Here is a 9,165-nt window from a genome sequence, read left to right on the forward strand (position 1 = left end):
TTTCTGGCATAATTGGTTATTTTTGATGGGCAATTCAGTCTTTTCCAGAGGGAATTTTCAGTAGGGTTTTTGGGAGTCATATAGGCGACTGAGAGAGACTAACAAAAGAGACGACGACGGCTGGAGTAAGAACACCATATTGGAGGATTCGTCCCTGAGTTTTCATCATCTTTTTCTGTCAATTTTCATGTTTGTAATTGAATTATCTTATTGCTAGAATGAAGATCATAGGCTAAATTCTCTTTTAGGGCTTTTATGTGAATCTTTTGGAAACCCTTGTTATGGTTTAATGCAAAGTTGATATTCTTCTTCATCTCTTTCAATTCCTTGCAATCTATGTTAATTGTGCGATTATTGATTGATCACCTCTAATTGCTATTTTATGAATCAAATTGAAATCTGAAAAGTGAAATTTGATATGCTTTGATTGTTTGGATGCAAATTTAATTTAGAACGAAAGTATCTAGGTTATTTGCTTATTTTCTGAGTTGCGTGGCTAATGTCCTCTACATGATTCAACTTACCATAGAAATATAGGAAGTTGTCATTTAGATTGAATTTCATAAGTCTTGACCAGATTATGAATTATTGTTGCAACTTATTCTTGAATAGGGAGAAGGGGATATAGATGCTTGCATTAGGAAATAACAGGGTGGAAAAATAGAGGATCATAATTGTCCTAATTGTATTTTCTTTGTTAATTTGTTTAATTCTTCTTTGCGCTTTGTTAGTATTTTTCTTAGTTTAAAATCTCTGATAATTGTTTCATCAAATAGAATTAAAGGATTAATTGATTGGTAATTGATAAATCAGTCCTTGAGGACGATACTTGGTTTTACCATTTTATTACAAGTTTGCGACTGTGTGCACTTGCATAGCTTTAAATTTCGCAACAAGTTTTTGGCGCCGTTGCCGGGGACTGAAAATTATCAATATCAGTCTAATTAATTTTTATTCTAATTTGATTTTTATTTCTCTCGTTTCTAATCTGTTTAGTTGCTTAATTTTTCTATCTCAGGTGAATTTTGGTATATGCGTGGCAGAAAAGGAAAAGCTACACTTGTTCCTCTGAATCCCGAGATCGAAAAGTCTTGCAATCAAATCAGAAAGAATAAGAGAGAGACCCAGAATTCTGTGAAGATGGCACAGAATGATGGGGATGGCAGGAATGGTATAAATCCAGGAGTTGTCCAAGGGGTTCAGGCTCAGACCAACGCTGAGAGGAGTCTGAGAGATTATGTGCTACCCACTCTGACGGGAGTACAAAATAGTATACGCCCACCAGCTGTAGAGGCCAACAACTTCGAAATCAAGCCTGCTATTTTACAAATGGTGCAGTCCTCTGTGCAATTCAATGGGTTGCCCTCTGAAGATCCTCACACCCATTTGTCCAACTTCCTGGAGCTGTGTGGAACCTTCAAATATAATGGGGTGAGTGATGACGCAATCAAGCTTAGGCTCTTCCCATTTTCTCTAAGGGACAGAGCTAAAAGTTGGCTGAATTCTCTGCAGCCAAACTCCATTGTCACTTGGCAAGATCTGGCTCAGAAATTTTTATCCAAATTCTTCCCTCCGTCAAAGGCTGCTAAACTGAGGGGAGAGATAAATAACTTTTGCCAGAATGACGGGGAGTCACTGTATGAAGCTTGGGAACGGTTTAAGGAACTCCTGAGAAGATGTCCTCATCATGGCATTGAACAGTGGATGCTAGTACAGAATTTCTACAATGGTTTATGTCCAACAACCAGAACTATTATAGATGCTGCAGCAGGTGGTACTTTTATGAGCAAGAGTGCAGCTGGTGCTTATGAGCTGCTGGAGGACATGGCTACAAACAACCATCAGTGGTCAGAGGAAAGATCATCAGGAGTTAGAAAGGTAGCTGGGGTGCATGAGCTAGATGCGATTACTGCTTTAACAGCGCAAGTAGCCTCTTTGACCAAGCAGTTGCAACAGAGTAGTGTGTCTGCTAATGCGGTTCAGATGGCAGTGAGGTGTGAAATGTGTGGTGGTGCTCATTCTTTCGATCAGTGCCCTATCTGTAATAATAACACCCCAATGGATCATGCCCAAGTTCAAGCGGTGGGAAATTTTCAGAGGCCACTCAATAACCCATTCTCCAACAACTACAATCCAGGGTGGCGAAATCATCCAAATTTTTCGTGGAAGAATAATCAAGGCCAACAACCTCAGTTTCAGGGACAATTTCAGAATAACATGCCTCAGCCACCTATGAATCAAGCTTCGTCATCAATGCAGCCTAGGCCTCCACAATCAATGCCTCAACCTGAGAGACCTAATGAACTGCAAGCTTCCCTGTTGACTCTGACTAACACTCAGACTCAATTTATGACTGAGACAAGATCCTCCATTCGAAACCTTGAGACACAGGTTGGGCAGTTGGCCAATATGCTCAATAACAGACCTCAGGGAAACTTGCCTAGTAATACTGAAGTCAACCCCAAGGAGCAAATTCAGGCAATTACTCTGAGGAGTGGGAAGCAAACAGAGCAGCCTAGACCTCCACAGGCAGTAGTTCAGAAAAAAGAGATGGGTGCACAGTCTGATTCAGAAAGGGTTATTGAAGACCAACAGAAGTCAGAACAGAGTCCCCCAATTGTCATTGAGCAGCCAGTTAGAGTTCCATACCCTCAGAGGCTTAGAAAGACTACCCTTGATAAACAGTTTTCTAAGTTTTTTGAGGTGTTTAAAAAGCTGCACATAAACATTCCTTTTGCGGAGGCCTTAGAGCAGATGCCCAGTTATGTTAAGTTCATGAAGGAGATTCTGTCAAAGAAAAGGAGAATGGAGGACTATGAGACTGTAGCACTCACTGAAGAGTGCAACGCTATTTTACAAAGGAAGTTACCCCAAAAGCTGAGAGATCCGGGGAGTTTCACCATACCTTGCACCATTGGCAAGTTTGAATGCAAGCACGCCTTATGTGATCTGGGGGCAAGTATCAATCTGATGCCCTTATCTGTGTTTAAAAGACTTGGTTTGGGGGAGGCAAAACCAACAACTGTCACTTTACAGCTCGCAGACCGATCGTTAACACATCCACGTGGTATTATTGAGGATGTTCTTGTGAAAGTGGATAAGTTCATATTTCCCGCTGACTTTATTGTTCTGGACATGGAGGAGGACACAGATGTCCCTATTATTCTTGGTAGGCCATTTCTAGCCACAGGCCAAGCTCTTATTGATGTTCAAAAAGGAGAGCTTAAGCTTAGAGTTCAAGGAGATGAGGTGGTCTTTAATGTCTTCAAGTCTATGAAGTATCCGGTGGCTAGTGACAGTTGCTTTAGTGTGGATGTAATAGAAAAGGCAGTCTCCAAGAGAAGGATGAGCAGTGATGCCTTAGAGGCAGTATTATTGGGTGATGAAGGCGATGATGATGAGGACGCTGAGATCAGAGAATGTGTCAACTGGATCAATTCTTTCTTACCATATTGGAAAAAGTTCCAAGAATTAGCGGATGCGACTGAAAAACCGCTAACCTCCATTCAGCAGCCACCGCCGTTGGAATTAAAGGTTCTCCCAGATCACTTGCAATATGCTTATTTGGGAGAGAATGAAACTTTACCGGTCATTGTGTCAGCTGACCTGTCAAAGGTAGAATTGGAGAAACTGTTGAAGGTTCTAAGGGAGCATAAATTGGCCATTGGGTGGACCTTGGCAGATATTAGAGGAATAAGACCAGCGACAGTGATGCATAAAATCTTATTGGAGGAGAATAGCAAGCCAACCATAGAGGCCCAGAGAAGACTCAATCCAGCCATGAAGGATGTAGTATTGGACCAGATTCTTAAATGGTTGGATGTTGGGGTGATCTACCCAATTTCTGATAGTGCATGGGTGAGCCCTGTGCAAGTGGTACCTAAGAAGGGTGGAATGACTGTGGTGAAAAATGAGAACAATGAACTCATTCCAACAAGGACTGTAACGGGGTGGAAGATTTGTATAGACTACCGCAAGCTCAATAAGGCAACAAGGAAGGATCATTTTCCTTTGCCTTTTCTTGATCAGATGCTTGACAGATTGGCAGGCCACAGCTACTACTGTTTCTTGGATGGGTATTCTGGGTATCATCAGATCGCTATTGCACCAGAGGATCAAGAGAAAACAACCTTCACATGTCCTTATGGCACATTTTCTTTCAGGAGAATGCCATTTGGACTATGCAATGCCCCTGCAACATTTCAACGGTGCATGATGGCCATATTTTAAGACATGGTAGACCGATGTATTGAGATTTTCATGGATGACTTCTCTGTTTTTGGCTCATCATTCGACCTCTGTTTGGGTAATTTGAAGAACGTGCTGCGTCGTTGTGAGATGGCTAATCTGGTGTTGAATTGGGAGAAATGCCATTTTATGGTGAAAGAGGGGATTGTTCTTGGCCATAAAATTTCAAGTGAGGGAATTGAGGTAGATAGAGCGAAAATTTCTACCATTGAAAGGCTGCCTCCACCACCGTCCTTTGCTGGTTTTCCTGCACCTGAACCTCCGCAATCTCAGCCTTTCGAAGGTCCTTCGTTCCATCCACCACCACCGCCATACTGATGTGGCTGGTCAGGTAAGTTCTCTTCCTCTGTTTTTATTTTTTATCACATTGGGGACAATGTGCATCTTTAGTTTGGGGGGGGGGGGGGGGGGGGCTTTCTGTTTTTATTTTTCTGTCTCTGTTTTTATTTTTCTGTTTTTATTTGTTTTTGAGTTGTAGTGTAATTGTTAAACCATCATTCGTGTCTGTTGCTGCTTTGTTTTTGCTCATGAAAAGGAAATTGAATTCAACTGTGTGCTTGGTTCAATTGGTTTAGCGTTTAATTTAAAGGTTTTGTGGGAAATTTTTAATATGTTTTGAAAATGCAACATTTTGGAGTTTATTATATATGTTGGACTAGGGTTGGTGGAATGACAATTTGAATTCAATAGAACTTGCATTATTTGGCTTTTGAGGCGAAATTCTTGATGACATGTGTTTAGAAAAGTGATTTAGGCAATTTTATTGGATCGATTGTGCCTTTCAAGCCGACCTTGAGTTAATTATCCTTAGTTACCTTTTTTGAGCCTTGAACTTGGTTTTTGTTCTTGATCATACTATTTGAGCCTAAATTTCTTAACTTCTTTATTTTTGTTTTCCTTTCCTTTTGTTATCATAAGCATATAATCTGTGGGAAAGAAGAAGGAAAAATAGTAAGAAGTTGGTATGATGGGAATACAGTATGATTGTACAAAAAAGAAAAAGAGAGAGAGAGAAGTCTTTAAAAAAAAAAAAAATATTATCACTTTGTCACACTCCTTGATCATATATATGTATAGAAAATAATAAGTTTGGGGGAGTGTGATTTGAAAAAAAAAAAAAAGTGATAAGTCTAGAAAAAGAAAAGAAGAAAAATAATGAAAAGTGTTGTCATCTCTCTCTCTAATTGTTTGGTGTGGTAAAGAAAAATTTGGTTGGTTTTAAGGTTTTATGCTTATGGTAACGATTGAGCTTAAATGACAATTTTATCTACCCCTGCCTAAGCCAAGCTATAACCTGTGAAAGTCCTCTTGATTTCAAAACACATGTTATTGACATTAGTGGAGAAGGTCAAGTGATGCAAGCGTATTGAAAATTTGGTTTATGGAATTGTCTGAAAGGAGTTGAGCATATATGATAGAGTCCAAATGTTGCAGTCATTTTCATGATATATTTGTGATTTCCCTAATTGAACTTTACAAATCGGACTTTAAGGCAATTGAGCTGAAATTCTGGTTTTTGTTATTGCAATTGAGATTTCATGAGTTTTGGCAAAGTAGTATAGATAATAATGATGGTTTAATGTGTTCGTTTTGTGTTTGTTTCGTTTTGTTAGTTTAACTTAGGATTTACTCGAGGGCGAGTAAAGATTTAGTTTGGGGGAGTTTGATAAACGAGTTTTAGGCTCGTTTATGGTTCTAGTTTTTAGGTTATTTTTCTTTAGTTAGGATTGTTTTATTTCGGATTTATGCTCGTTTGTTCTTGTTTCAGGGTAATTGACGTTAAGTGTTGCAAATATTGAAAAGGAGCGAAAATGGAATGAAATCGAGACGGATTTGTGACTTTTGGGTGTTTCTGTAAGTAGCGCTACATCGCTACCTTGGGAGCGTCGTAGCGCTAGGAAGAATTCTTGAAGAGCTTCAGCACTGACTTAAGCGCTACAGCGCTACAACATCAGCGCTACAGCGCTGGGAAGCAGTTTTCAGGAAGATAGTTCCTGACTTTAGCGCTATAGCGCTACCAAAAGAGCGCTACAGCGCTGGTGCCTAGTTTTTCCCCGTTTTGTTTCTGAGTTTAGCGCTACAGCGCTACAATGGTAGCGCTATAGCGCTGGGGTCGCGATTTCTGGCATAATTGGTTATTTTTGATGGGCAATTCAGTCTTTTCCAGAGGGAATTTTCAGTAGGGTTTTTGGGAGTCATATAGGCGACTGAGAGAGACTAACAAAAGAGACGACGACGGCAGGAGTAAGAACACCATATTGGAGGATTCGTCCCTGAGTTTTCATCATCTTTTTCTGTCAATTTTCATGTTTGTAATTGAATTATCTTATTGCTGGAATGAAGATCATAGGCTAAATTCTCTTTTAGGGCTTTTATGTGAATCTTTTGGAAACCCTTGTTATGGTTTAATGCAAAGTTGATATTCTTCTTCATCTCTTTCAATTCCTTGCAATCTATGTTAATTGTGCGATTATTGATTGATCACCTCTAATTGCTATTTTATGAATCAAATTGAAATCTGAAAAGTGAAATTTGATATGCTTTGATTGTTTGGATGCAAATTTAATTTAGAACGAAAGTATCTAGGTTATTTGCTTATTTTCTGAGTTGCGTGGCTAATGTCCTCTACATGATTCAACTTACCATAGAAATATAGGAAGTTGTCATTTAGATTGAATTTCATAAGTCTTGACCAGATTATGAATTATTGTTGCAACTTATTCTTGAATAGGGAGAAGGGGATATAGATGCTTGCATTAGGAAATAACAGGGTGGAAAAATAGAGGATCATAATTGTCCTAATTGTATTTTCTTTGTTAATTTGTTTAATTCTTCTTTGCGCTTTGTTAGTATTTTTCTTAGTTTAAAATCTCTGATAATTGTTTCATCAAATAGAATTAAAGGATTAATTGATTGGTAATTGATAAATCAGTCCTTGAGGACGATACTTGGTTTTACCATTTTATTACAAGTTTGCGACTGTGTGCACTTGCATAGCGTTAAATTTCGCAACAGCCATTATAGTATGTGTATGTAATAAGTGTTATGTTATGTCTTTATGTTTTCTATGAAATTTATGTGTATGAAGTATGTGTTAGATTTTCCTTGCTGGGCATTAGGCTCATTCCTTTTGTTTATATGTGCAGGAAAATAGCTATTAGTGGTGGTAAGGTTCGTGGATGCTTGGAGATTGTGTATCGATGGTGGATGGATTCAAGGAGTCGAGAGTTCGATTTCGAGGATGTAGTCATTTGTTTATGGTCTTTATATGTATTTTCCGCACTTACTATGTAATCCCTTTATTTTATAAATCATGTTATGTTTTGTTTTTCAAACAATGGGATCCCATATCCTTCTTGGTATTTATGTAAGTAACTCTTATTTATATAAGTTTTCTAATAAAATTATGGTATTTTCGCAAATGTAAGTAAGAATTTGTATGTATAGTTTCGTTAATGGTCCAAGAGTCTAGAATAGTTGGGTCATTACATAGAAGGGGCAGAAGAGCCTGAAGCTCAAAGACAAACTCCTTCTTGGAAGTTGTTTACAGATGGTTCTTCTAATGAGCACCACGCTGAAGTCAGAGTGATTTTGATAATGCCTGAAGGGCATTGATTCCATTGCGCAATCAGATTCGACTTCACGACGTCCAACAACGAAGCCGAGTATGAAGCTTTGCTCACAAGATTACGGTCAGCCAGAGACATGCACATAAAGTCACTTGAAATCTATAGTGAATATCAGTTGGTGGTTAATCAGATCATTGGAGACACTACACCAAATACCCCTTTTCATAACACATGAATATAATACTAATGAAAAAGTATTATGCAAAATATTATATATGTGGCAAAGTTAATAAAAAAGGCATAAATTTTTTTGGGAGCCTGCCACTTATACATTTTTTCAGATTACTTCCTTCCAATTTTGGACTTACCCATTTTCTTCTTCGGCTAAGCACAGTACGTCTCCGAACTCAATCATGTTTCAGTCTCCTCCATCCCTAATTCACTCTTTCTTCCTTCGTCACTCCATACGGTGCGCCACACTCTCTCTCTCTATCTCCCTCTTTTTCCTCTCAGCCTAATCTTTTACAGTCGTCGCTCTGGTCATCATCGACATCCCAACATCTTCTTCTTTCAGGCTCTCATCTCACACACTCGCACTTGTCTTCTTCAAGTCTCATCTCACCCTATCGCGACCTCTATCTGTCACGATCCCTCACGCGCCAATCTGATCGCTGACCCGCAAATGGACCCAGCTACTTGCCACCATCGCTACTAGTTCATCGCCAGCTCGCAACCAGTTCGCCACCATCGGCTATACAGGCATCGGTATCAATTCTCACGAACCCATCTGTCTGCTTATTTATTTTTGTTATCCCCAAGTTTGTGCCTTAGTGGTTTTGTGAAATATTTTTATGATTTTGTGCTGCTGCTTTGTTTATGGTGTTGTGTTATGAGTTTGTGGGTTATGCTGCTATCATTTTTCTGTGAAATATTATGTTCAAATTTGTGTATCGGTATGGTTGAATTTGTTCAAACATGGGGAATTAGGGTTTGCAATTTACATAATCAGGTTCATAAGGTTGATCTTAATACATACCATCTTCTTTCTCCTGCTGCCTTTTAAATCTTTAACTTCTCAAAACCTTAGTCTCTCTCTTGAAACCTCAATTTCCCATGTTTTTATTTCTTCAATTTTTGAGTATAGTAACAGAGGAAGAAAAATATATAGGAAGATTTAGGTTAATGCCTTGTACTGAGTTTAGCCTTAGTGGTGTTTTGTTTGGCCATACAGTAGTAATAAATCCTTGGTTCAACCTTCTAATTGGTTGGTCCCCAAATCATTAGATAAAGAGTTTTGCCAATCCAAGATTAAATTTGGTGTGTAGCTAGCATTATTGTTTTTTTATGA

The 9,165-nt window shown here is 38.7% G+C and overlaps 1 non-coding gene across 1 annotated transcript; it reads right to left on the reverse strand.

Moving 5' to 3' along the window:
• Window positions 1–1,587: 1,587 nt before the first annotated feature.
• On the reverse strand, window positions 1,588–1,694 carry LOC133827802 (small nucleolar RNA R71). Its single transcript, XR_009890453.1, has one exon. It is a non-coding gene; the product is annotated as a small nucleolar RNA R71 (small nucleolar RNA).
• Window positions 1,695–9,165: the final 7,471 nt, after the last annotated feature.

The sequence above is a fragment of the Humulus lupulus genome, chromosome 3 (assembly GCF_963169125.1).
Source record: "Humulus lupulus chromosome 3, drHumLupu1.1, whole genome shotgun sequence".
NCBI lineage: Eukaryota > Viridiplantae > Streptophyta > Magnoliopsida > Rosales > Cannabaceae > Humulus > Humulus lupulus.